This window comes from Nyctibius grandis, chromosome 2 (genome assembly GCF_013368605.1).
Source record: "Nyctibius grandis isolate bNycGra1 chromosome 2, bNycGra1.pri, whole genome shotgun sequence".
In the NCBI taxonomy this organism is placed as follows: Eukaryota; Metazoa; Chordata; class Aves; order Nyctibiiformes; family Nyctibiidae; genus Nyctibius; species Nyctibius grandis.
Window position 1 is genome coordinate 47,880,215 of NC_090659.1, and position 26,466 is coordinate 47,906,680.

Below are 26,466 nucleotides of genomic sequence, written 5' to 3' on the forward strand. Positions count from 1 at the left end.
CTTGACAGACAAAGCCCAGAGGTAAATCCACCCCACTGACCTCCTCAGTACGTGGAAAGAAGCATTCTGAATCTCAAGACCATGGGACTGCCTTGGGTACTCACCTTGGTACATGCCAACTGCTTACTTCAAAGCATGTGCTACCGTTCCTAGAGATGGGAATGGATAAGCTCTTAAAGAAGAGCTTAAAATGAGGATATGCTTCTCCTTGATGCTGGATGCTAATGATCAGGAAAAAGTGTGTGTGTTCCCCCACAGACACTGAAAGGTGATGTTATCAAGCATTGACAAATACCTGTCCTGACCCACAGAAATGGACCAGTATAGCCAGTCACTGTTTGTGGATAACCCATGGTTACCTCATATCCCCCAAATCAAGTGACAGCTCTTCAGCACAGACCAAGCTCCAAGGTTTCCCAGGAACCATCTGAATGACTGTCAACACAGAAGTTGTCTGCACAGCTATCTGTCACCCCAATCACTAGCCTCTGGCTCTAGTCACATACAGGGAAAACACCCTTCATGACACTTCTGGGAGCTCAGGGTCTTCTTTCTGACTGGGCAGAAAGCCATCTCTCATTCAAATGCCAGAATAATTTTTCCAGACTGTCTTTCTACCAAATATCAACTCATGTAGGTTTCCTTAAGGAGCTCCTGCTTACAAACCTTCGACAGCAGGGTGCTCTGCAAGGCCTGCCTTCCTCATTCTGCTGCGCTTGGTCATGCCACGCTCATGGAGGAGGAATGTCCCAGTGTGTCTGGGGAAAGATTAATCTCTGGGGCAGCGAATGGGCAGCTAGTTGGGACAGAGGAACTGCATCCACATCTGAGTGGTTGAGAGTTGTCTCTGTAACTGAGCAAGTCACCCAAGCAAGTCAAAGTATTCAAATTCAGCAGACAACACCAATGACAGTCTTATAATGGAGTGACAGAACGTTGATGTGGGGATACTGGTCATCTTGTTTCTGAGTCAGTTCTACAACTCCTGCAAATAATAAATAAGAAAGGTCTTGAGTACAAACATTCAGGCAACAGTGATGGTTGTGACTCCAGTCTCATCTCATGCTTCCCTTTAACACTTGCTATTGTTCTTCATCCAGATCCAGAAGATTTAGAAAGATTTGTCTTTCCACAGATTAGAATGTAATCCTGAAAACATTTTGATACATTGCATGTATACTGACAGAAATCTTAGGGGCCTGCTTGCAAAACCGAAATTATAACTTCTGCAAGTTCCTGCAAGTTCCTGCAAGTTCCTACAAGTTCTGCAAGTTCACAGACTTGGGGGCTACATGGACAGAAATACATTTTTGTCCTCTGATATTTTGCACAGTGATGACTTTATTCTCACAAATGAATTCATGATAGTTTTATAGCTCATAATGTACTCTTTGTGTGTACAAAGCCACTCAAGCTACTGCCTGGGTAGTTAAAGTTGCTAGACTGTGGAAAATCATTTATTTAACAGGATGTTATTAGACCTGTTTATTCAGAAAGAAGGATATGATCAGAGCTGTTGTCCAAACAGACTGACTGCAGGTTTGCATTTAGGCATCATTATAAATATTGATAACGTTTTGTAAAGCTCCTTGGAATTTGTGTCCTATTGGTAGAAAGACGTATGTCTTCTGAAGCTTCCTTTGCTTCAGAAAGGAAGCAAAACTGGGGAACTGCCATTAGGCTCAGATGAAAACTGATGTGCCTTTTTTATGCCCAAATATTTCAACTCTAATAAGAGTTCCTGCTGCACATACCATAACAATTAAAAGACCAGGCTTTCGTCCCTTTCCTCAACACTTGTCTATCGTCTCTACTGGTGATGCAGCATTATCGTCCCTAAAACTGAAAAATTTATTTTTTTAAAAAAATATAACTTTGTTTGAAGAGAACTGCAGAAGGATGAAGCATTTGCAGTTTCCTAGTGTTCAGAAGAGACTCGAGATTGTTCAGTAAAGACTAACAGATTGTTCCTGCTCCCTTACCAGGAAAATGGGAACATTAGAGGTAATTACAGAATTCCCGCAGCTCCCACTGACAGCAGGATCATGTTGTATCGCTACTTGGTAAACACAGACTAAGAAAGTGCCTTGCAGAGCTTCCCGTCAAAAGAGACAAGACAAACTGAAAGCAGGACAAAGCTTTTTTGCTTTGTCATAATTGCCATTTTTACTACCAGAAGGATAACACTACTTATAACTCTACCATAATTAGTACAACCACAGAAAAGAAAATATGCAGACAAAACAGTTGGAAAGGAAAACGAAGGGCTTAAGTAAGTTATAAAAGATTTTTTTTCATTTTAACCTTTTACGACTAATTATAAAAACAGACATTTTGTTTAAAATATTTCAGAAAAAAATAAAGAATGTGCCTTTCTTTTCCCTGACATGAATTAAATCAGAGTGTAAAACAACTCAGTTAAGGGAACTTCAAAAGATCTTCGCTCAAAATCCCTAAATTATTTGTTTAAGTGGGTGAAAAATTAGATACTAGAGCTCCCTGTGCTTTCATACCAGAACTCAGGTTCAGTGTGTTGAGTTTTCTTCCCTGGTAACTTATATTAGACACCAAAAGCCTGGCAACAAACAAAGCTTTCTACTCTAACTGTTTAATATGTGTACTTATTTTTGACAAAACATTTTATTTCTCTTTTAGAGCACTTCAGGCTTCAGAAATGTTATGTGAATTATGCCTTTTCATTTTTTCTGTATGTATGTGACTGCTTCCAGAGAATGACTGAAAGCTTCCAGCTCTCTTTATCATCTGTTGGATCTCAACAAGTCAGGGTGGTTACCAGAAAGGGGAAAATATTTCAATATTATTTTAAATTCTTCACTGGAGAGGTTTTTTTCTGAGCTTCACCTGTAGCACAATGAACTAAAACACAATGTCATACTGAGCTCCCATTCTTCTTTCTGAGCTTCACTGAGCTTTCATTCCTCTACATTCTTCTGAGTTTTCTTGCCATGGTTCCTTCCCAATTAAATATATATATTCATTCCAGTAAGAGACGAAAAATAGAAGGTCCCTTTCATTTGAATGTTTTTGTATAATCAAGGTACCACTGCCAAAGATAAATTATTTGCCATTGCATCTAGTCAGTCAGTCCTGGGTTTGGGATCCTTTTCTTCATGGTAAGAATCTTTACATACAAGGCATCCCATTTGTTAGGGAAGTAACTCCCCAGTTTCCCCCCCCCCCCAAAAAAAAAATATATATTTCTCAATAGCCCCTCAATATCACTCCTTAGTCACAGGGTTTTCTGCACTTCCTAGCTTTCTGGAAGTGAAAGCTGACAAGAAACTTGAGGGCTCCCTCTATTCCACTTCCCAGTCTCCACAGTCAGAAATTGAGAGCATTTTTACTTTACCTGAAAACATGGTCTCCTCTTCCCTGTGAGATTTCTTGCTGTGGTGTCCCCAGAACAAGTGTTTGTCAGGTAATGGGAGGGTCCTCCAGACCTGGTCTTCACCTGCCATTGCAGGACACAGGTCTTCAGAAGGTCCCATGCCATTTCACCCCTGAGCTTGTATCAGGCTCCTGGTGACATTCAGAATATCCTGAGCTGCCCAAGGGTGCTGAATAGGCACCCTTATTCAACCAAACCAATTTACATAACATCTAGGGTTTCTAGGTCTCAAGAGTATCACACTCATGTATGCCTGGAGCTATGGAAGCAGGCAGTTGTGTATTTTCTTCTCCCACATTCCTAACCACATAGGTGCATGTCATTTAGTTCAAAAGTGCAGAGGAAGCAAATGCACAATAATCTGTATTTTTCCATGGAAGCATTCTCCATTATTGGACACATCAGAAAACTGGCAATGTTCTGCTCCTCAAAAAGTCTGGCTCTGAATGCGGGATGTCTTGAATCTTTTATATTGCTCTTCCTTCTTTTTTGTTTGTTTGTTTTTGCTACTGAGAGTAAAACCTTTAAAATTTGGGCATCCACTAAATATTTCCCACACAGAAATACTGGTGCATGCACTGCATAGGTTGCCTACACTCAGATCGTAAAGCCAGCACTGTCTGAGATATGCCCAGGCACAGATTCATTGCAGGGAACATTTGCAGCATGTCAGGTGCTATCTGGGACTGCTGTGTAGGCAACTTCGTGCACAGATGTTCAAAGACTGGGCCTAACACATGCCGAGTCTAGTGTTTTCTGAAAGGATGCACTGAGCTCATACCATAAACCACATTGCACAGGTGATGTAGACTCATCTGTGACTTCTGGATGTGTGGCAGCATCTCAAACTTATTGTAGATGCTCAGTTGCATCTGACTTGATAGTTTTAGCAAAATCTCTGTTATTCTTGGGGGGAAGAAAGGAAAAAAAAAAAGAAAATCTTCTAAATCAAACCAAACAAAATCTTGAGGGGAAAAAAAAGACTTGTTGGGTGTTGTGCCAAAGTGAATGCATTGTCTTACCCTTTCTGGTCTGATACTATCAGTACATCCTTATCTTTGCATCCAGCACAAGGAACAAGATGACATAGTCCTCTCTTTCCTTCCATTCTCTCTTTTCCTTCACCAATAATCTCCAATAAAATTTAATCAAAAGGTCTCAAGTCTTGTTTTAAAGACTATTGTAGTGGTTTGTGCACAAAGAAAGGTTGCTTTAAATTGCCAGGATAAAAGAGATTGTAGTGGGAGGCACTGATAGCATGAGAAGAGCCAGCTGGCAGATTGCATTGTAACTGAGGCAAACACTGGTTTCAATATAATAATCCAGGAAACTGGAGCAGCCCTTGAAAACTCAGGACATTCCCAGAAATAGTAACATCTGGTCATCATAAAGATTACACTGGTAGATTCCAGTTATATTTGAGATAGGAGCTCTGTAAGGCGAGCACTTACAGCAATTGTTTCATTCCTTTTTTTTTCCTGCAGTAATTCTTGAACAGCTTAAATAGGAAACTTGATCTTCTCTGGGTACTTTGCCATTGTTCACTTCACAGCAAATTTCCTCTGAAGCTCTAACTTGGGTTTATTTGCTGGAGTTTCATTTCCCTGTAAAACCTGCCCTGTAACATGGAGAGGAAATTAAGGTACTGGTCTTTCCACTTTTCCTCTTCATCACTTTCCCTTGTGGTAAGAAACACTGATTAAAAAGAAAAAGTTTATTTAGCCAAAGTGAAAATCAATAGCATCAGTCAGGTATCTGTTAAAAATAAATAAATTATACCTGTCTTTGACTTCTATCAGCTCCCTTTTCTTTGCAGGACCTGCAAGCAAGACTTAGTAACAACTCTCTCTGGCCTACCTGCCCTAGCCTTAATAACTTTCTGGTAATAAATTAAGCCTGGGACTTATTTATTTACTCTAGAAGTTCTGCTAACTAAATTGCTTTTGCAGTATAAGACAGCACTTGTTCATAACTAAGTAACGCTTTGTGCCTGACAACAGGTTAATGGGCCAAAACAACTCATTTTGAGAGCGTCGGCTGTTTTGGTCCAGCAAACTGGTTCCAGAATCTCACACATCCCACATTCCCCTCTCACATCTGGACTCTGCACGGACAAAGTTTTCTTTCATATGAACTGTTTATTGTTCTGTGAGATTGATGCTGTTAATATTGCCTTTCAGAATGACAGATTAGCATCACCAGTTAATCAGGGCTATTAGCAGATAAATATCTGTAATTTAATCACTACAGTAATTTCTTTTCCAATAATAAGATTTACAAATGCAAGTGATTAAGTAATTAGCTTACATCTCCATAGATTACAATTCCTCTGAGCTTTCTTCCCTCACTTTTTTTCCAAAAGATTTCAGTATTTAATTAAAGTAACTTTACGTCATCTGTATGCATATGTGAGAAGTGGGGTTTTTTTTCAAACAAAACTCCACCTTTTGTACATAATCCCACAAGGAACCCCCACTTCCAAACCTCTTCCATCTATCTCCAAGGGTTAATACCCACCCTGCTAGTGCTTAGCAGCTATAATCATTCCCAGTACCTTTCCCAGTCCATGCAGCAAGTGGGGTGCACAAGGGGAAAGAATAATTTACAGGAAGGCGGGAAAAATTGCCAATGGAAAAATTGTGTGCACTTGATAAAATAAGAGTCTGGCTTGCTAAAACAGTCTATCCAAACACTTCTCAAGGATCCCTTTGTTGCTTTACAACTGACTTGGCCCTAGGGCAAAAGGCAAGTTCTACTCCTTCCAAACTTATATTCTCCTATTTGCAGAGTAATTTGACAGTTACTGTTAATTTCCTAAATGCAACATGAAAGCTGTAGAAGAAAGCCTGAAAAAAGGGTGGGGAGGGGGGAAGAAGAAATTCATAAAGAGCAGCAGAGAATACAGGCAAAATTGCTTCCATGTGTGGTGCACAGGCACAGCTTGGGCAGAGATCTGTGGCCTTCCCAGAGTTTGACCTCTTGAGGTGGTGCCAGTTTGCTGGAGAAAAGGCATTGCTCTTTAATGAAGGCCTAATTTTTATTGCCACTCCATTGACTTCAAAGTGCTTCAGATTGCCAAACATAATTTCACTGGAGGTATTTTCAGGTGCAGAGCAAATACTTCATAAATAATTTCCTCGTTAGTTTACAAATTCCATTTAAAAAGGGGAATAGCAGGACTAGCTTTTCTAAGGCTTTTTTGGAAGCTGATTAAAAAATCTTTCAGAGGGGTTCTTTATGACTTTCATTCTGAAAGAAAATAATTAAACAGTTTTAAATTTTTATTTATATTTTTAAATGAACATGTAGCTTGGTGACATGACCAAGTATGGTGGAGATGTTTTTAATATGCTCTATATTAAAACATAATCTGAGGCTCTGGGTGCCTTTTCCTTTTCCCTCTCCTCATCCTCAAATTGCTACAAAGCCCAGTGGCTGCCAGCAACCCAGTGGCAGCCTCGTTGGGGCCCAAATTAATTATGTAGATCTGTCACATTTCTACATTTTTCATCTGTTTACTCTTCTCCTCAAGTAAAAATGCCTGTAATTAAAACATGCTTCCGTACATCCTCTTTATCACAGCCCCGCTGTGAAGCCAGCGCAGGGAGCTGCTGAAGCTGACAAAGTGCTGCTGTCAGTCAGAGGGAACGGGGATGATTTGAATGGTGTTTATGTTTAATGCACTTGGTGAGCCAAGATGAGCCCACAGTCAAGGCAGAAGGGAGGCTGATGGGGAGGAGATGGAAGTCAGGAATGGCGAGTTCCCATCCCAGCACTCTGGGTGAATTACAGCACCAGTGGTCTGTGCTCCAACCCCCCTCACCTGTCGCTGCAGTGTCCCTATCAGAGCCACTGCTGTGAAGGTGCTAAAGTTTAACACCTTAACATTTGTAAGCCACCCTCAACTCACTGGACAGAAATAGAAATGCCAGTTAGTACTTGGGCGCAGAGCAGGTCTATCGCTTTTTAGTTCTAGTCTGCTTTCTCTTGCTAATAATTCTGCAAATGTAACTGGTTACAGTTCTTCATGATTTCATCTCATGCGGGTTCAGTTACCCTAGAACACGGGGAACAAGTGAAAACCATTTATAAGAGCAAAGGTAGAGAATTACCGACAGTTTTGCCAATGTTAAATTCATTTTCTGTTTCTTTTTCTAGAAAGCGCTAGTTGGAAGATGAAAGTTATCATAAATATCGCAGAAAACATTTTCTTCTGTTGTCACCTTGAAAACCAGCTGGATTTTATTAGATTATAGACTTTTAAAACTGATATATATATATATATCAGTTTATATACTGCAGCTGTATACCTGCAATAGGGCTTGTTAGAGACTTCTTATCTCTAAACCCACACTGAGCAGGCTCCAGCCCCAAATCCTCGTGTCTGAGCCTTCCCTTGATTACACAGCAACCACCTAAAAAAAAAATAATTCACAAATCATACCAGGAGTGGGCATTTCATTGCTTCAAAACCAGTGAAATGGGAAAGGAGCTAAGAGTTTCCTTCGACAATATTTTCTTGTGGATCAGGGGTAAGTGTACACACTTCATTGTTTCACGCCTCTGAAGCGCAGAGCCTTCATGCTTACGTTACAAAATAAGACAGCTAGGCAGCTGCTAAGAGTCTCTTTTCTGGTGGTTACTTTGGAGTTTGTGTCTCCCACTCAGGAAAAATGTATCAAATAAGTGTACATACTTGACTGCTCTCTACAGCAAAGAGGTTACAAAAACAAAGCTGAGATTCATGTTTTTTCATGTTCCTTTGACATGTAACAAAGGCTTAGCGTAAGGCACTGAGAAAGTAGTTATAACTCAGAGAGAGTAGCAGCTTTCTATTTTTCACCAGTTATTGCTTTATCTTAAATTATAGAGATGTGTGTGATGGATCTAAAAAGATCTCTGATTCAGACTGCTGGGAAACGATTTTGTCCTTCAGTCTAAAACAATTTTGATGAAAAAACACCAAACATTAAAGAGACAGCCAAGATAAAGCTTAAAAATGGAGAGACATTCTGCAGTTAGAAGAGATAAGAAATATGTTGCTTTAGTTATTCTGAGCACAAGATGCACTATTCAAATATACCATCATCCACACCACTTTTGCTGAGGAGAATTGAGAGTAGAAAGGACAGGTGAATGTGAGAATTGGCAGAATATCTTTTTGCGCTTTTTCATTGGCTTGCTAAGATTGTGGGTTACTGTGGGTGCATCTGCATTAGCATTTCAATTCAGATCTGGAGTCTGTCTTTCAACGAAAAATCACCAGAGTTTCCCCACTTGCTGTACTTTGGTTCATACCACAGAATGCATGAATGCATCAGATGAAACTAAACCGAGGCACACAGTCCAGGAACATGTCTAATGCGGTCTACCTGATAACAGGAATTCAGTTCACAGGGCTGACTTAGTCAGTTCACAGACTTAGTCCAAGTTAAAGCTTTCCAAACTTGATGCAGCATGGACTTCAGTCCTTCAGCACCAACTGCTTCACTCTGTAAACCTGCTCCTTTTCTTCTTTACTATCTGCTGCCTGAGTGATACCAGGTAGCATATAACACCACACTAGGCAGGACTGAGGTTGCGTTAGTTGCTTTTATTCTACTACATCTGAAATTCAATTCCAAACTTACCTTCAGATATTTTTATAGCCTAATTTTATTTTTTTTGCAAGCTATTTGTGCTTCTGTACCGTGTCAGAGGGAAGAGGAGGGTCTAAATTGGTAAGAAATTGTTGTGAATTGTGTAATACCAAGCAGAAATTTCAGCTTCACATAGTGAGGAGAAGGTGGGACCCTGGTGGAAGGGAAGCTGTTGGGGAACAAAGCACCATCTGCATTGCTGGCCATTCAAAGCTGGGAAGATGAATGAAGTTGTAATGGAAATTCAGTGTAGGGCCATTTTTTCAGTGGAGATAGCTGAAATATGGTATTTCCATTTATCTTCTCTTTTAAGTCTAATTTAAATTCTAATGACTAATGTTTTACATAAGAGAGGTCCCTGCTACAGCCATAAAAATATTGGAATATTTTACTACTATTGCACAGTACATTGCTATGTTATCCAAATGTTGCTGTGGTACTGCCAGGTTCAGATCATATTGTATATAATATAGAACGTCTGCAATTTTTTCTTGTTTCCCTGGTAACGACTGTAAATGCACTAACTCCCTGGACTGCTCCACCCCTCCTGCTGCTGATGTCAGGCACAGGAGAGGTACATGTGCAACTCAACTCCATACCTGTCAAACCAGGCGGACGCTCCGTTTGATCACCCGTGTTTTGGTCCCACAAAGACCATTCGTTTGGTGATCAGAGGGCAGTGTTAATTCAGTCAGCTATCAAGATACTGGGGGCGGGGGAGAAGAAAAAAAATTCACCCACTTGTGCTTTGGTTCTAATCAACAAAGAGAACAGGGAGGCCGAAAGAGCGATCATGTGGCTAGAACTGAGACAACATATTCTTTGCTGAAAAAGTGAGGATTAGAGCCATTTCTGTTAATGTTAATAATTTCCAATAATTGGGTGCTGCTCCATGCCGAAGTATTCTCTAATTCCATACTCTGTCACATGCATGCCAGCAGGATTCAGCATAAATAATGTTAATAGAATAAGAGGGAAGGAATGAATGAGGATTTTCCATGTGTTAGCTGACAGGATCACTTTGAAACAAATGACCAGTCCTTATTAATGCAGCTATTATTTTGATAAACCAACAAGAATGAATGTGGTATTCATGAAAATGTGATATGCACCATCGCAGGAATAGTACTGTAATTTTACAATTAATTAAGGTATCCGTAGCCGTTATTGGAAAAGATTATGACCTGACCTTAATACCCATGTACTGAGCTGGCATGTTGCCTATTTTCACCTCAGCGTTAATGAAGATGATATATGCAAGTCTGCCTCTTGTAGACATTTTGTTCAGTGTGAGTTTATCTAGATATTTCTGCATTTGCCTCAGTAATTATGAGTCAGTGTACAACTACAGTGAGTTTCAGTGTGCTAAGGTATATTTTTCATCATCACCCATGAAAGGACATACAGTTCACCAGGATAATGCAGGAGCTTATTTGGTGACTATGAATGCGAACAGCAACTTTTGTTTTCTGCAGTGACAATCCATCCTGCCTTCCCTTCTTGTCAATAATACACGGTCCACCTGGTGAAAAATTTCAGTTTGAATGATTTTAAAAGGGAAAATACCTTTCTTTCTAAGGGAGCATAATTTTAAAAATATCTATTTTCATTTAAAAATATGGGTTTTATCTAAAATATCTGGCAATCTAAAGCTGATTTTGTTTTAATCAAAACTTTTTAGTTAGTTAGTTTAGCTTAGTAAAATGAAGTTCAATTAGTAGCAGCTGTAATTAGCAGCAGTAGCAATTTTAACAGTACTATTACTAGTAATCTGTGTTAATGCTCAGAATTTTCAGTCAGGATCATTGTGCTGAGGACCAGCAAAAAAGGTGATCATTGAAGGAAGTGACAGTCTATATCTTCTACTCTGCAGAATTTAAGCAAGATTATGTATGTGAGCAGTCGTGGTGGCAGTCGAGGTTGTGGAGTCTCCTTCTCTGGAGATATTCAAAACCTACCTGGACATGACCCTGGGCAACGTGCTCTAGGTGAACCTGCTTTGGCAGGGGGTTGGACTAGGCGATCTCCAGAGGTCCCTTCCAACCCCAACCATTCTGTGATTCTGTGATACCGTGCAAAAAAAATGCACTCTATTCAATCGGCAGCTAAGCCTGCCATGGACTCCACAGTTCTGTGAGAGTTTTAAAAAAAATCTGGGATGGGATCCAGTTCCAGATTCAACATTTAAATGAGGGTGTCAACATGTGAGCCAAGTGTCTAAACATCCATATAGTCAATGGGGATCAAACACTACAAAGAGTGGGGTCCAGACCACTATTAAGCTGGTTAAATATGAGGACTTGATGGTGCACACATGGTGGTCTGATGTAATTTGAGAAGCCACAGGGTCCTGGGTGGTCCATACAGGTCTCTTGGATATATTGTAGAACCTATGAGACACCTTGCCTTTCTGAACTGACAGCTGGAGGCCTGTCAAAATACAATGAGATGCTACAAAAAGAACAAGACACTTGAGCATGGTTGAAAAAAATGAAATCTATTTGTCTAATACTAGCTGCCCCGAATAGCCCTTAAGATAGATTAAATCTTCATTAACTCCAGTGGGAGCATAGACATCTAACTCACATGAGGATGCTTTCACTGTGGAAACCTAAATTTAGGCTACTGAACCTAAAGCTTGAATTCCATTCTTGGTATGAGAGTCAGATGCCTGGCAAGTGACAAGTGGATATACCACAGGGTGTCTTCCTTGGCTTCTAGCTGGCCAGAAATATCCCTGGGGTCTCCCATAGATCATGTGTGTACTTGCCAATCATCAGTGTCCTTGATACCCCAGAGAATCTCGAATAGCATGGAAGTCTGTGTTTAGGTAAGAGAACTGAACCATTGAACCGCTTCTTCTTGGTTTTCTGACTCATGTGTTGTTCAAGTTTCCTCACAATTTGGATACAGTGCTAAATAAAGAATGCAGAAGTCCCAATATGGAATCTATTACAACCTAGAGGTAATGTGCACAAAAAGATCTGATGCCCATAATTTGATTTTTAAGATATGCTAAAATGGCATAGAAATATGCACCAGCCAATTACAACTACTAGCTTCATATAAAGAAAACACTTATCAACTCTCTTCAACTATGGACATTCACTAAAGACAAATTCATTTTTCCAACACATGTAAATATTCTAAAATGGGTCCACACACATCTGGATGACATGAGAATTTAATGTATGCTCCAATTATTTTCGTTACTAAATTCCTCAAATATTTTTATTTTTTTCTTTTCTTTTTCTTCTTTTTTTCTTTTCTCTTTTTTTTTTTCTCAATCAACTGGGATTCAGAAGTTGCTGTAGTGCTGTCCAACTTCTAATATTAAAAATTCTGTCTCATAAAAAGTGGATCTGACAGTCATCAAAGACTTGCATTCCACTGCGATTTGGACGGTAAAAAATGTAAAAGTGCAGATCTACACACCTTAATATTTTCAATAAGACTTTCCATCTTGCATCTTTTTATCTTTTAACTGGATGTGACTGCCAATTGAGTTCACATTAAAAAGTAATAAACTTGCACTGGACATAGCATAGGTATTTTTATAGGTATCTTTATGTAATTGAGGACAAATGACATCTTGATTAAATTATAACTCATGTAGACACACTTCAGTAGCATCATTTTTCCAGTTAGCTACATTAATGGTTTAACATTTATTCTCTTCCACCTCATCCATTTGCCTACGCTTCCACTAAGAGCTTGATGAAGCCGAAATTCTCTAACAGTCTCTTCAACAGTAGAGTTGCTTAACAAATGCTGTTTATTGATCTCATGACACGCGCTGTCCTCAAGATCCAATTTATTTGAACAAATTCCTTTTTTATTGTAGCTTCTCTCACAACTCATAAGCATAATTATATATTTTATATCTTTGATTTATAACAATAGCAAGCATCTATCTATTGCTCTGTACATCTGTAGAATAAATCAAAAGATTTCACATCCAGCACATGTAAAAAGAATTTAATCAAATAGATATCATCCATCACTCATCCAAAAGCATAAAGCTTATCCTCTTGCAGCAGTCCTACTTGTTCATTGTCCATTATGCAAACTGCTTTCAAAACTAGGGAGGAACTTTGCAACATGTTCGCATGATTAACAAATCAGTCCTGGTGCATCGAGGAAGGAAAGTTTATTGCTGAAACAGTTGAACTGGCTGCTTTTTGTGGGCTATGGCATGAAATCCTGGCTCGAGCATTTGCACTGTTTCTGGTTATTGCAATTCTTGCCAAAACGTATTCTAAACAATTTAGAGATTAAAACTCACCTGCACAAACTAGCACAGAACTGTTGTTTCCTAGGCTTTTATTTTATGCATTCACTCCAGGAAGTTCTGCTTACATATTTTTATGTAAACTGAAGCAGTATTAATGAAAAATGAGTGCCCAATGAGAGCTCAAAAGGAATGAGCCTCATTTCATTGCTTGTGATTTCAAGGTATGAGTTTCCAAGCAAACAGTACAAGAAGCAAGTCCACAAAATAAATGCAAAAAAAAAAAAAAAAAGGAAAAGGAAAAAAAGCAATGCTTTCAGGCTCTATACAGAGAGGAAACAGCTACATCTTCTTTACCAAACTGAGATGGAAAAAGGCTCCTATCCATTGCTATTACTTAAAAGGACTGACACGTGACAGTTCTAACACGCTCTTAGTTGCAAACCTGAGTGAAAAATGGCAAATATACTTCTTAGTAACAAATGCTGGTATAATCTTCAAGAGTTTGTCTTAAAGTTCTTTTCAGTAAAACTCTCCAGTTATAACAAGAACTCATTTTTCCAGTTGTATAATGATTCTGACTCATACTTTTCTTAAAATCAATTTCTTATTGTTTAAATAATACTCTAAGTGTCATTTAATACTTAATAACTTTACAGTAATACTTAATACACAGTTTCCAGATGGATTTATCATAAATTTTTGCTGGATTATGAATTTTCTAACATAAAAGGCCTACACTCACCTATGTCCAACCCAAAATTTCCACTTCCTTTCCAGTGATCATATTAAACTCCAAGAAATTATTTCTCCCTACATTAAACTATCTCACTTCTTCACCAAGAGCTGAACTTCTCTGGCCAAATTCTTCATTTACACTAACTGTTAATATCACAGAGGTCTATCACTTATATTCCTACCACTCTCCTCTCCCCTCCTCCGCCCCCAAGAAAAGAATTTTTTCACTGAGAAAAAGGAAAATGCCAAAACAGCACATTAATAACTTTCTGGACCGTTTGTAAAGCCGGTATTGTTTGTTTCTCCAATCAAAGAAAGTCATGTTACACAGAGTAAGTAAACAATAAAATAAAAGAAGCAGGATTCAGAGGAACCTTTGAAAATGACAAAGTAAAAAATACTTCAGTGTAATGGCAGATTTTGTGCAAAATACCATTAAGGACAATATGGGATAGTAGTACTAGAGCAAAACTTTTCTCATGGTGCAAAGGCTTTCTTGCAACATCTATTTGCTTTTCTAGGTAAATATGCTACAGATGGCTACATATCCTCACCCATGTTGAATACATATTTTCCCAAGGGGCTAGTGTTTTGACAAGTTGCTAAGTAACATGAGGATGCTGCTGCAGTGAATTGACTTGTCCAGTCACTTACTCTTAATTTACACTTAGTGGCTTTGTAAAGATCAGATGAAATTTGTTGGACTTAGGCTCATTTCAGAGACCAACCTCTTTTTTCTTTCTTGTAGGTCTCAGGAGACAGCTTATTTTTATTTATAAATTGACCTCTGTTGTTAAGGCAAAGAGGTTCTGTGTTTTTGTTTTAATTGCCGCAGCATATCCTACAAAAGCCTTGTTTCTGTTCTCCTGTGAGCCTTTGTGAATTCTTCCCTCACAAACCAGCCCACCTGGATACACCAGAGAAGGGCAAAGAACAGACATGAACAATGTTGGAGGTGTGCTAGGGGTGAACAACTGTATGCTGCATCCAAAATCAGGGCAGATGTGTAACGTTGCACAGTGTCTCACCAGAGAACTTGTGTCTCCTGGGCTATTCTGACTGATGGCTCAGAGCATTTTGGTTGGAGGTTCTTTTTTTCCTTTTCCAGAGCCTACAACTCCAGCCCTGGTGAGACAATCATCTTGTGCCAAAAGCCCTAGTAAAAGATACTAATAGGTAATACTTAATGTTCTCCGATGGTAAAAATTTTTTTATCTTTCTAGATATATTGTAAGAGAGGTTTTGTGGATTTTTTTATTATTCCAGTCATTTCTGATACATGACGTGACTGATTTTCAGTTAATCATCTACATACTATCTTCTCTCATATCACCCCTGTACTAAATTCAATAAAATATGACTTTAATCATTTCCATTTGTCTCACCTCAAAGTAAACCACACTTCAGAAATAATGACACACTTAGTAAGGTCAGTTGCTAAGCTCTTCCCTTCCAACCACTACAAAACTTTATTGGCAAATCTAAAATTACTGTGCAGAATCTGATAGGCCAGGGTTTGCTCTCTGAGACAGAGAAATTATCTGAATGGGGGCAGGGGGGAGAAAAAAAAAAGAAAGAACAAAACTTTACAGGATAAAGACCAATATTATATAAGGGGAAGCTTAGCTTGGAATAAGAATACATATGTCCTGCCTAGTTTTGAGGCTGAACAAAGGTAATTGCAAAAATTCTCCCTTCTCAAAGCTGGAGATTAGTTCCAGTAGTAGGGGAACAAGTTCTTTTCTCTGGGAAGTAATAAAAGAAAATTAGTCTGCCAGTACCCTGAAAGTTGCAATGAAACAAAAAGGGAGCAGATCCTAAATGGAGTTCTTCCTCCATCACGGGGATAGACACTGTCCTTCCCCTAGGATTCATGGATACAAGTCTCACTAAGATATGGCTTACTTTATTTTTCCTCTTATAAACAATCCTACACTTATATTTTATCTCTCCCCTTTTTAGTGGCAAATCTCAGATGTGATTTTTTTCCAATACTCTTTTAAAAAAAATCTGTTTTGAAAATATATCTACTATGAAAAAAAAGACCAAATTGTTCTATTTACTACTAACAGTGATTAATTCTATTCTAACCTTGTTTTAGAACAGGTCTAGTAGTTAAAAAAAGAAGTTAACTTTCTGATTAATTTCCTTCTTTGTCCTGAGAGATTCTCAACAGTCATCTTTAGGTATACTGATAAGACTTCGGGCTGCATGGAAGTCTGAAATTATCACAGCTGTTGAAGCATGCTGACACAATTAGACAATCACAAAAATTACATAGACCTCTGTTATTTTAAATTAGAAGTTGTAGGGAAGAGTTTCCTGTCACTAAGCTGATGTTTTGTCTTAACGCAAGAGCTATTCATGTGTCTGAAGATTAGCAGCTGTAGAGGATTCATCCCTAGTTCAATGTTATTTTTTGCTACTTGAGCATAGATAAACTTCATCAGTAGAAAATAAGTGAGCTATGCAGTGAGTGTTCATTATCAGATCTTATTGAAAGATATTTTATGACAATACTATTTCTAAGGGTTTTATATCTCTCTAGTTTAATCAAAGAGGACAAAATCAGTGCTATGGTTTACAATAAACTTGAAGCTGCTCTGGAGGAAAATCTTTTCTCCTAGGAGGACAATGACCAAATTCAGAACTTAGTTACCTACTTTGAGCATCTAATAGAGACATCATGCTGCCTCGAAACTGAGTTCCTAGCATCACCAAGGGGCTAGGATCATTTAAATCTAGCAGTGCCACAGACAGTCAGCGCTGTGGTTCCACACAGTGAGCACGAGGCTACTTACAACAAGCCAGCAGCTGACCACTGCCATGTTTCAGCTCCTGCCTCCCTCAGGAGTGCAAGTGCTCCTGCACCCTCAGGGTCTGGAAGGACAGGTTGTGTCCAGAGAGCAGAAATCTTGCTAGTTTGAATACACTGAGGACTACTGAAAATTAACCGGACATTTACAACCACAGTGCAGAAAGCAATAAATGTGAATTTCATTTCTGTCTTGGCCTAGGGGACTCTAAACTCCTATTTCTTTCTTCCCTGGAGAGTGCCTTAATTACGGAGCTATAGAGCACCTAGCCTGCCTCCCACTCTTCCCCTTCAAACTGCACTAGTATATAGCATGGGAAGAAAAAGCTGTGTCGTCAAGACCAGGTCAAAGAGAAAAGGTTTGCCTCCTAGTGGTTGGGACACTCTCAGATTGGATTAACTGCTTTTATTCTATTGCTGGATAAAGCAAAATTCATAGCTATTCCATGCAGTAGGTCCCAGTTCTACCCATACAATTTCCGTGCACTCTCTATTACAGAGTCAGCCTTGCTCTTACTCACCTTCCTCATTTTGTGATTTCTCCCTTCCTCTAAACAATTGTCTACCTTCAGCAGGAGAAAATGAGCCCATTTTTCCCAGATTCTTGCTGAGTGTTTAAAACGTTGGAACAATGAAAAAAAAAGACAGGTATCCCCTCCTTTTGTGGTGTTTTTAAAAGAAATTATCCCTTCCCTTATCTTTTTACTGGATTCAGTGCTGGCAGTACAACGTCGGGGTGCTTGGACCACAACAAACACGTCAGACCACTCCACAGACTTGAGCAAAGTTTCAGACTTCTACACAGTTTTGACAGGTGATGGAGCCTACAGACAGCAAGATTGTTAATTCCCCAAGTCAAAGTACTTTGTGGTAGGTAAGATGTCCAATACATGGAACTAAAAGACTAGAAATAGGTCTTCATTCTGGATTTTGGTATCTCTAGAGAAAAACCTCAGCAAAACTACCTTAGGATAAGGTTTTAGATTTCTCTGATGTTTCATTTTAAACACTGAAAGGCAGTGATATGTCTCTGCTGATTTAAGATTTTTTCCCTCTGTAGACATTGTATTTACATCTTAGAGTTTTTATGGAATATAATGGGTCTGTTCCACCGTGGAAAGAGAGAAGGGAATTCTTGAGCAACTGTGTTCTAAAACTGACAGTTAGATCCATCATACCTCGCACCAAAAATACAAGAGATGTGGGTGACTAAAGGAGGTACATCATTTCCTAGAAAAAGGCAAGAAAAAGTTTGGACTGTTTGTTTTGGTTACCAGAATTTCTCTCAATTATCTTAAAATGTTTGAGATGAAAATGAGATGAAAAACTGTCAAGAGATTTTTGGTTTTTGCTGGTCATAAATACTGTTCTCCACTGAACTACGCATTCAGGATGAATCTCATAATTAATGTAGACATGTCCAGGTTTGGGGATTTTACTGTCAATACTATAACATAATTTGGTTTTAACCCCTAGTTCCTCTTTTCTTTTTTATTCTTTCCTCTCAATAGAATTCAAGGACATTTTGGAGGATGATCCATTTTCTTGGGAAGTGGCCAAGTTTTTGAATAATAAAAATGTGACATTAATTAGAAAATTGTTTGAGTGGGTTAATGAACTATGATCCATTGAGTCATGGATTTCAGGAGCAGGTGTCCTGACTGCAAGCCAACTGCAAGATTTGTTTTTTTCTAGTCATCTGTATAGGTATGTTGCATCATCTGGAAGCAGACGTGATTTTTTTTTTACGTTGCTTTCTGCTTTGTTGCTCCCATCCAAGATCTGTATCCTCAATTTGTTTGCTTTTCCCTAAGCCCAAAATCTCTCTTTTTCTTTTCTATTGAAATTGAATTAAATCTGTAACTAGACTGCTGAAAAGAGGGTGATCTGTAGTTATTTGGGTGTAAGTAGGATCTTCTAAACTGAGGATGTGAAACTGAGAAAGCAAAAATGACTTCTATTTGTGATATCTTATTACAGGAAGACACAGGAAAAAGTATGGTGCATCCTATATAACATTGAAGAGGAGTGGCTATGAAGCAACACTTGGGGAACATCCGTTAATGTCTTTCCTAAGAAAGAACATGTTTCTCGGGGCCTTTCAGATGCACAAGATGAGCATTTGAGTCACTTCTGGTGAAAGTGCCCATCAAACCTGTCAAAATCAACCCGTGCAGCGATGCTGATTACTCTGTGGAACAGGGTTGTGAAGTCATTTCAGTTTAAGTGTCCATGGGCACTTCCAGCATTCTGTATTGATATACCTGTGATAGATGTGAGCCAAGGTCTTGAGCCCCAAAACACAGCAAATGCCAGATTACCAGACTAGGAAATACAGGGAAGATAGGACTAGGGTTTAAAGTCCTACAGAAGGACTGTAGAGCTGCTCCAGAGCAGCCCACTCTCCATCCCATACATCCTGAAACCTACAGCACTTATATACTTGTTGTGGTTTAACCCCAGTAAGCAGCTGAGCACTACTCAGCCGCTTGCTCAATCCTCCCCCCCAATGGGTTGGGGGAGAGAATTGGAAGAGTTAAAAGTGCAAAAATTCATGGGATGAGATAAAGACATTTTAACAGGTAAAGCAAAAGCTGCAAGCACAAGCAAAGCAAAATAAGGAATTAATTCACTGCTTTCCATTGGCAGGCAGATGTTTAGCCATTTCCAAAAGCAGGGCTTCATCACACATAAAGGTTACTTGGGAAGACAAACATCATCATCCCAAACATCCCCCTTCCTCCTTTTTCCCCCATCTTTTATTGTTGAGTATGATGTCATATGGTATAGGATATCCCTTTGGTCAGTTGGGGTCAGCTGTCCCAGCTGTGTCCCCTCCCAGCTTTTTGTGCATCCCAGTCTCCTTGCCATCAGGGCAGAGTGAGAAGCAGAAGAGGCCTTGACAATGTGTAAGCCCTGCTCAGCAATATCTAAAACATCCCTGTGTTATCAACACTGTTTTGTTCACAAATCTGAAACACAGCACCATACGGGCTACTATGAAGAAAATTAACTCTATCCCAGCCAAAACTAGTACAGTACTAATGGGTCCACAGATAATGCATTCAGCCCTTCCACAGCATCCCCTCTGTCCCGTTCAGAGTGTGCGAGTGGCCCAGAACTGAAATTTGTTTTGGATAGTGCACAACTTTTACACCAGGCCTGAGATGCTGCTCCCCTCCCTGCTGCAAAAGGATATCTCTAGTCACAGTTTTGTACAATTACATTCTGAAGGGAAATGTTGCTAAAACCCAAGGTTTTAATCTGATTTCATATCCAACCAGGCCACATGATACAAGCTGTGTCTGATTTCTGCACAGAAACATGGAATGTTTCTTTCCAGCAAGGCATGAAACCAGGCGTGATTCACATGGCTTATACTTTTGTTTTGAACTTTTGCAGAACTCTGCTCTGTATCTCATTACCAGTCCCCAAGAGACACCCTTTCTCTAGCCCTTAAATGGGGATTTTGTCAGGAAGCATCTGCATATACCATGAAGGAAGGTTTTGGTTTGGCAAATCAGTTATCTCAAGGAAAGTGAATAAATGGTATAGGAGATGAGCTTTCATAAACCATTTATGTGTATGCATTTCTCACAGAGAAACAATGAGGAAATAATTTGAAACAACACAAGGGTACATCTCTAAATGTGTTTTGCAAGATTATAAAGATACAAGCATTAACCCATGTTAGATAGACCTGCAATAATGGGTAATATTTGTTGCCTTGGCTCTTGCCATGGAACTGTGTGTGTTCTCTTTTGCTAAGCTAATCAGATGCCCTACGGTCTTCATCTTCTTATGGCCAGGTCTCCAGGTTTTTATCTTGGAAACAGCATGTTTTACGTTAGACTACACTGCCTGAAGTTGTGAATACAAACTTCCTGAAACCACACTCTTCAGAAAATCTGACTGTGGCGATTTGCAATTGGAGCTGCATATGAAATTGTTCTGTGGGAAAGTAATAGGGGAAATGCAAACTCAATACTGTGTTCCCAGCCTATCAGAAATTATGGTCTTCCAAAGTAGAAACAAATACAATTTTTTAAAAAATTCATATATCCTAAAATCTTAAATTCTTACAGGTCTACAGATTTAAATTGAATAGTGTATTTACTCAAAAAGTGTCCACTGTTTTCCTCAGATTTTTTCTTTCCAGCCCAAAGGTGCAAACAGTAGCTGAACCCATTACAGTCACCAGCCAACTATCTATGCTGGGTACAGCAAGGTTCTCCAAGCATCTTTTACATTCCTCTTCCATGTTACTCCTTTTTCTTTATCTCGGTTCCCTTTTCCTTATTATTTTATTGTACAAAGTCAGCAACAGCAGGGTAGACTTCAGTTTGCTCTCATGCTCCAGGTTCACTGGAGACCACCAAAAAGCCCTGATGTTGTTCATGCATAACATAGTGTTTCCTGTTGGGTGATCTATATTAAACTTCAGCACAGCATCTCCAGTTCAGGAGGTAGCTGTTCTAAAAGCAGTAGGCGTAAGAGATAGCAAGGTGAGCAAAAGATTAGGCAGAGTTATTGTAAATTTAACGTAAAAAAAGACAATAGGGTCCAGATTTATGTGGATGTATACCAATTCTATACTGGGAGGTGAAATTGAGAACCAATAGCCATTATTCTAGTGTTGCGTTTATTTGAGGCAAATAAGGTAAGCACTTGAGTTGGATGGACTTTAGCATTCTAGGAATGTAATGCTGTCCAATTTGCTACCTTTTCTAGGGTGTGTCTTCATGCTTTTCTCCCATACAACAAACGCCTATCCAATCCAGACGTACACGTTACACATGCATCTTTGCCACTAAGCTTTGTAACATGAATTTAAGCAGTGATCAAAGCAGAACACTGTGTCTTTTGATGCAATTCTCTCAGATTCAATGGGAAAAGGAATTTTCAAGATTTCCCATTTCTTTATTTGAAGACTTCCATTATAGAATATTTTATGGTCATGCTTTCTCTTGCTCCTTCTTCCTTGGGGAAATTATCTTTCAGTTTATTATACCACAGTGTAACCCCAGCAATACTGGACCTAAGCTTATGCAGCTCTCATCTCCTGTTGCCTGTCAGCTCTTTGAAAGCTTCACTGACCTTCATTTTAAACATTGCTTCTTGTATCAGCAACAGTGCATATATTCAAATGTAATGATTTCAAACTTACTTGATTGAACAGGACGAAGTCATATCTTATCCAAAATGCTTTCTGATTTATTGTTACTGTTTGAAGACTACATTTATCAGCCTGATTGGGTTAGCAGAACAGCTAATAAACCAATGTGCTCACTCTTTGACAGCCTCAGGTAAATATGTATGGGTGAGAACCAAGATTAAAAACCTTCTATGTAGCAGAGGCTGAAACTAGTTCAAAGCAAACATTTAGGAAAAAAGAATTACAATTATGATAAGGTGCAGCAGGTAGCCTAGCAATTATTTAATAGTTTCTTCCACAGAGAATGCACAGTAATATTGCCTGTCCTGAAGTGATTAAAAAGCCATATACCCTACATACACCACTAAAGCATTTTCTCAAATTCAATCACTGCTTAACAGTTGAAAATAATACTTTTCAACAGGTTAGGAAAAGAGAGGAAGAAAAGAGAGGAAGAACTATATAATCTCTAGCTGGTATTTCAGAGACTGTTGAAAATTATAGCAATAGCTTTTGGACAAGATGCCAGTAGTACAAACAAAGTTCAAAACTATAACGTGACTTAGACTATGCTGGAAATATTCATACCCACAAATGGGTAGTGTATAGGTTTTATATGTTACCTCAAACTCTGCCTCCCACTTCAATGTCTCTGCCTCTTTTGTGGGAACACAGATGAATTAGTAGCACGGAGTTGTACATGAAGCATATAATTCATCTCATCTGACTTTATATGGTAGTGTATGTATATGGTATATGTATATCTGAGCTATCCCTCTCTAGGCCCTCTGAGTTTCAGTGGAAACAGGAGCTTCTGGGATGTGATTCATTAGACATGTCCAGCTAGATATCTACTGACTAAGTGCTCCTTATGGGCTCTTATACAAACCTGGCCCAAGTCAGCTTTTCTAATACAGGGTTATGACAAATCGGATATAGGGTGAGATTTTTGATGGTCACAGTACAGGATGATATCATTTCAAAGGCTGTATACAAGGATAGAGTCTTAGAGTACACATTATATGTGAAAATGAACCTTTTTTTATAAGCTTTTGTTTTTCAACCAATGTTTGTAATCTTTGTTGCTGAAATGCACTTTTTTTTCCCATAGTTTTGATTGCACGTATTTCAAAAGTCTGGGAATGATTGAATATTTCTCTCTATTCCTTCTTCCTTAATTCTTTCCTCCTCTTTACACATTATAGCAATTCCAAATCATGACATTTGCAAAGATGTCGTCATGCTTGGAAAATCTGCCTTACAAACATCAAAATAGCACATGTTCACAGTTGAATTAGACTCATTCTATATTTAAATATGAACAATCCCGCTGAGACATGAGCGAACATGAGAATTCTTTCAGCCTGATGGAAACCTAATGCCTGTAATCTTCCATATCCAGCAAGATTTCTATGATTTAGTCAACTGAGGGTGAAAGATTAAAATTATTTTGGGTACACTGATCCCGCTGAGTGAAAAAGGGCCAAGGATCAAGCTACTCTCAGAGAGCAGTCTGATCCTCACCTTCCACATCACCTAGTTGTTAGGTCATTCTTTGATTGTTTAGGGATGCACCAGCTACCCCAAGACAAAGCCTGGGGGTCGTTGAAGAGCTAATTCCCATCAGCAACAACTCCCCCCAAAAAGTATGGATTAAACTGCAGCAGTTTGGCTCCCCCATGCAAGCTGAGTTCAAGAATCCTATCTTAACGTCACATATGCATTCATTGACTTTTGTGGTCAGATCTATGATGAACTGGCTGAAGCCCAATCTTCTAGGGAGTTAAAAGTGGAATTGTGTGGTATTGTATTTTTTTTTTTATTTTTTGGTCATTTGAATAAAGCGTGGAAGAGCTAAAAAGAACAAGAAACATCTGTCTAAGATGCATGTGTCATCTGGGATATGGTACAGTAAGTATGTTCCTGTATGTGGTCTATCTTACTAAAACAATTTTCCACCATAAAGAAGTTGCATAAAGAAGTTATTTGCCTAGCCTGGGCACTTGAGCCTGTGTTTTCTATCTGCCTGGTTAGTGATTTCCTGTACATAGCAGCTGGCCTGGGCAAGAGGACCTCAGAGGCACAGGAGCAGTTCATTCAATAAAAGGCTGTGTGGGAAGAGCACAGATGCCTTTGTAGGTGAAGCCATTTTCTCCAGGCAGGATTGGCCACATCAACTAGGAGGATGGCCACATCAACTAGGAGGATGTAGGGAGGCAACTAGGAAAGCTAAGGCCTCCTTGGAATTAAACCTTGCAAGAGAGGTCAAGGACAACAGAAAGGGCTTCTTCAAATGCATTGCAGGTAAAACCAACACTAGAGGCAATGTAGGCCCACTGATGAATGAGGTGGGGGCCCTGGAGACAGAGGATAAAAAGAAGGCGGAGTTACTGAATGCCTTCTTTGCCTCTGTCTATAGTGCTGGAGGCTGTTCTGAGGAGCCCCGGACCCCTGAGGCCTCAGAAGAAGTCAGGATAGAGGAGGAATCTGCCTTGGTTGATGAGGGCTGGGTCAAGGACCAATTAAGCAACCTGGACGTCCATAAATCCACGGGCCCTGATGGGATGCACCCGCAGGTGCTGAGGGAGCTGGCGGAAGTCATTGCTAGGCCACTCTCCATCATCTTTGCTAAGTCGTGGGCAACGGGAGAGGTGCCTGAGGACTGGAGGAAAGCAAATGTCACTCCAGTCTTCAAAAAGGGCAAGAAGGAGGACCCGGGTAACTATAGACCGGTCAGCCTCACCTCCATCCCCGGAAAGGTGATGGAACAACTTGTCCTTCGTGCTGTCTCTAGGCACATCAAGGATAGGGGGATCATTATGGGCAGTCAACATGGCTTCACCAAGGGGAAGTCATGTTTAACCAACTTGATAGCCTTTTATGAGGACATAACCTGGTGGATAGATGATGGTAAAGCTGTGGATGTGGTCTATCTCGATTTCAGTAAAGTGTTTGACACGGTCTCCCACAGCATCCTCCCAGCTAAACTGAGGGAGTGTGGTCTGGATGATCGGGTAGTGAGGTGGATTGTGAACTGGCTGAAGGGAAGAAGCCAGAGAGTGGTGGTCAATGGGACAGAGTCTAGTTGGAGGCCTGTGTCTAGCGGAGTCCCTCAAGGGTCGGTACTGGGACCAGTACTATTCAATATATTCATTAATGACTTGGATGAGGGAATAGAGTGCACTGTCAGCAAGTTCGCTGATGACACAAAACTGGGAGGAGTGGCTGACACACCGGAAGGCTGCGCAGCCATTCAGAGAGACCTGGACAGGCTGGAGAGTTGGGCGGGGAGAAATTTAATGAAATATAAGAAGGGCAAGTGTAGAGTCCTGCATCTGGGCAAGAAGAACCCCACGTATGAGTACAAGTTGGGGACAGACCTGTTGGAGAGCAGCGTAGGGGAAAGAGACCTGGGGGTCCTAGTGGACAACAGGATGACCATGAGCCAGCAGTGTGCCCTTGTGGCCAAGAAGGCCACTGGCATCCTGGGGTGTATTAGAAGGGGTGTGGTCAGCAGGTCGAGAGAGGTTCTCCTCCCCCTCTACTCTGCCCTGGTGAGGCCGCATCTGGAATATTGTGTCCAGTTCTGGGCCCCTCAGTTCAAGAAGGACAGGGAACTGCTAGAGAGAGTCCAGCGCAGGGCCACAAAGATGATTAAGGGGGTGGAACATCTCCCTTATGAGTCGAGGCTGAGGGAGCTGCGTCTCTTTAGCTTGGAGAAGAGGAGACTGAGGGGTGACCTCATTAACGTTTATAAATATGTGAAGGGCAAGTGTCATGAGGATGGAGCCAGGCTCTTCTCAGTGACATCCCTTGACAGGACAAGGGGCAAAGGGTGCAAGCTGGAACACAGGAGTTTCCACATAAATATGAGGAAAAACTTCTTTACGGTGAGGGTAACCGAACACTGGAACAGGCTGCCCAGAGAGGTTGTGGAGTCTCCTTCTCTGGAGACGTTCAAGGCCCGCCTGGACGCGTTCCTGTGTGATATGGTTTAGGTAATCCTGCTCTGGCAGGGGGATTGGACTAGACGATCTTTTGAGGTCCCTTCCAATCCCTAACATTCTGTGAACTCCATTTTTCAGCCTGCTTCTAAGGATGAGTCATCCACCCCCTCTCCATCGCTCCAGTAATGTTTCATTTCTTGTCAGCTTGGGGACTGTAAATCTGAGTTTGGAGTTAATATTGCATCCTCAGCTTTGACTCTGAGCACATCTGCAGAGAAGTGGGAGCAGTCTTCACATCAGCAGAGTGCTCTGTCCATGCTAAGTAGGGGAGAAGGATATATTCACTAAGAGTCTGCTGCACTTATGTGGTGAGACAGCTGCTTGTATTTAAGATAGCTTGGGTATCTCTGCACAGCACTGCACTCTTCCAGGTAGACCTTTTGTGTTGCTTCATGAGCTCTTTCTAGCCTGCATTGCCAAACAGCTTTTATGTACAGTCTTGAGACATTTTACAGAAACAACATCAAAGAAA